At 29.8% G+C, this 3,339-nt stretch overlaps 2 protein-coding genes across 7 annotated transcripts in view; both read left to right on the top strand.

Moving 5' to 3' along the window:
• The window catches only part of LOC125853694 (RGS1-HXK1-interacting protein 1), a 1,101,770-nt gene that overhangs the window by 265,798 nt on the left and 832,633 nt on the right, over positions 1 to 3,339 (top strand). The gene's annotated exons all lie outside the window — the stretch shown is intronic.
• Positions 2,890 to 3,339, top strand: part of LOC125853691 (uncharacterized) — a 13,179-nt gene continuing 12,729 nt past the window's right edge. Inside the window, exon 1 of one of the 2 annotated variants that reach the window (XR_007445202.1) lies at positions 2,890 to 3,084. The gene's annotated coding sequence lies outside the window, so the exon portion shown is untranslated. The remainder of the gene's footprint in view (positions 3,085 to 3,339) is intronic. The other variant, XM_049533417.1, reaches the window with a different exon arrangement.

The raw sequence follows: 3,339 nt of genomic DNA on the forward strand, positions 1-3,339 counted from the left end.
ATGCAGCAATGCCCAACTCATGAGATTACAGATAAACTACTACTGGAATGTTTCTACTGGGGTCTTAGCTTCGAAAATAGAATAATGCCTGACCAACTCTCTTCGGGCTACTTGATGCGACACTCCTATGACACCGCAACCAAACTCCTTGATTGTGTGACCAACACCAACAAGGAGACTGAGAAGGACCAGCATTTGGCCACATTATTCAGTCAGCTGGATTCCTTAGCCCAAAAGGTCAAGGACTTGAAGGTACTGTCCATAAAGGCAGACAAGTACATCCCCCCTCACGAGCGTCGAAAGATGAAGAAGCAAGAGGGCAGGAAAATTGAAGAGGTCCTCTTACTCATTCTACACGAAGTCGAAGAACTCGACAGAGTGATGGAGGAGATGAGAGAAAATATCTTGATGTTGAACCAAATGACGACCTCGTATTCCACACTCATTCAGCTACTAGGGTCCCAAATGGACCAAGTGTTGAATGACCTCTACCCAGAACTAAAACAGGGGTTTCCTTACGAAAATGAGGAAAACCTCACTAATGGAACTTAAGTGGATACGTGTATCGTGCCACGACGTTAACTAAGGCGCTTCTTGGGAGACAACCACTACAAGAAAGTAGAGATATGATGACATTTATTTGGTGACATTTGAAATAAATGTCAAAAAATAAAGAATTTATTGACATTTGAAATAAATGTCAAAAAATAAAGAATTTATTGACATTTATGAACAAATATCGCAAAAACAATGACATTTGATGCAAAATGTCATTAAAATAATGACATTTGGTCAGAATCTTCACTCTTTTATGACATTTGACATCAAATGTCGAATATATTATGACATTTTGCAACAAATGTCTTTACTTTTAGCAACATTTTGAAAAAATGTTGTTAAAATAATGACATTTTGCAACAACTGTCGTTTCTTTTATTGACATTTTGTGATAATGTTAAAAGAACGGCATTTTATACAAATGTCCAATATAATAAGACATTTGTTGGTAAGTGTCATTATTTTTAATGGTATTTGGAAAACAATGTCGTTAAAATAATGATATTTCCCAACAAAGGTCTACATTACTACAAATGTTTCACATGTCATACTATTAATCGTTAATTACCGTCATTTACATTTATTGTTTGAAATATGAATCTTTTTAAATTTATTTGTCATTCTTTATACGACAAAGATATGAATTCACCCCTGAACTACACGATTAATCACAAATTTACCTTATATTTAAAAAGTCTCATTTTTACTTTCCTTATTATCAAAACGACTCAATTGCCCTTATGGGTTAATGTATGTACAACAACATATATATATATATAAAGGAGAAATTCTGACCATTCATAAAGTTCAAGGACCAATTTAAATAATTCGCAAAGTTTGAAGGAAAAATCATTTAAATCCTACACCCTAGCTAACTAAATAGTTTTAAAAAATAACTTATATAATAGTTAAAACAACTTAATAATATTTTTTATAGTTAGGAGGAAAGTAAAATAATTTTCCCACGATCGATGGTTTGCCTCCATAAATATTGACGAATTTCAATAAAAAATAAAGAAAATGTTTATTACAGAAGAAGTATCCAAAATAAGGCAAAGTCAAATATATTAAAGAAATAAAATTGGGTCGTGTCACATGAAGTCCATGTTAAGACTTTGAATGTTCAAAGCCAAAGTTTCCTAGTTTAAAATTTCCTTATTCAAAAGATTCATAGTTTAAAAGTTTCTTATTTCAAAAGTTTTATGGTTTAAAAGTTTCTTTATTTAAAAGTTTCTTATTTCAAAAGTTTTATGGTTTAAAAGTTTCATAGTTATTATTTCCATAAAACTATAATTTGAATCCCATTCTATTTGGGGATAGATTATCCCTATATATAGGGGTAAATTTTTGTTATTTTTTAAAAGACATGCTTAACATTATTCGAGAGGTTTCTCTATACGTACGTTTGGTGACTAAGGATTTATATCTTTCACCCTTATAATTATAATTAGAGGGATTCTTAACGAGGTAAGTGATTCCGGCCAAATTAATTTTTTTGGCCTTGATAGTAGGTATTGTAAGGCTACTGTATATATTATTATATTATGTATAAGGAAAAGAGGACCCAATGTACCTCTGTACTTTGTCAATTTGAGCTGATATGCCCCTCGTTTTAAAAGCAACTAGCTCACATGTACCCTTTACTATTACAAAAGTGGCTCACATATACCCCTACCGTTACAAAAGTGATAAAATTAATTTTAAAATTACTTTTTTTGATTTTTAATATTTAAAAAACTTATGAATTTGATTTTTTTCACACACAAATTATTTTTTTGACTTCTTTGATTGTTATTATTTGAGTTTCTTATTTCATTTTTCTTTCATTATTTGGTGTAAAATAAGAGAAATAAAAGAAAGAAGTACGAATGAAAAAAAAAATTAAAAATATATTTTTTGCGGCTTTATTGTAATTTAATTTTTATATATGTGAAGAAAATTTAGGACATATGTAATAAATTTGATAAGAAATAAGCTAAAAGAATAAAAATTTGAACATCAAAATAATGAATTCAAATTAGCCGTTGAATTAAAAAAGGTTTTAAAAAATGTGTGAGAAGGATTAAACATACTTATACATGGATTACTTTTTTAATGAATCCATTAGAAGAAAAGTGTATATGTGAGGGGATATATTAGACTTTTTTCTTATTATATAAAATAACAAGTCTTCTGAAAGGTTATAGTAATAAATAAAATAAAAAATTAATTAAATAAAGTTATTAGAATGTGAAGGCCACATCAGATATAGCAAGCATTAAAAAAAACCTCCCTTTTAATAAAAAAAATCGTTAATTTTGTTTTTTTCTAAAAGTCATTCTTCCATTTAGAAAGAACTCCAACCCTTTGTTAAAACCCTAGCCCATGAGATCTTTGTGCAAATTGGTTGAGTCCTTCCTTCAAATCAAGTTTAATCTGTGTTCAAGTTGGTTGGGTCGACTAAACAACTATGGAAATTATGGTTTATCGCAGATTTGTAGCGAAAAAATCTGGAGTACAACATATACAAGGAAAATTAAATTGGCGGTATGTTTTTTGGCTTCCCTCCTTTTAGTTCCTTTTATGCTCAAAGTTCTTAGGGTTTTAGTTCTTTTGGTTTCTTTTTGGCAGCACTTGAGGCAAGTTTATTCTCTAATTTAGGTCTTACTAATTGATAGTTGAAGATATAGAATTAATTACAATAACCTGAAGATTGTTGCAGAAATTTGTACCTTAGAACTAGATTTAGTGTTCTTGAAGTACTTCTTATATGGTGTTAACAGATTAAGTAATCATCACACA

The sequence above is a fragment of the Solanum stenotomum genome, chromosome 1, assembly GCF_019186545.1.
Source record: "Solanum stenotomum isolate F172 chromosome 1, ASM1918654v1, whole genome shotgun sequence".
Classification (NCBI taxonomy): Eukaryota; Viridiplantae; Streptophyta; class Magnoliopsida; order Solanales; family Solanaceae; genus Solanum; species Solanum stenotomum.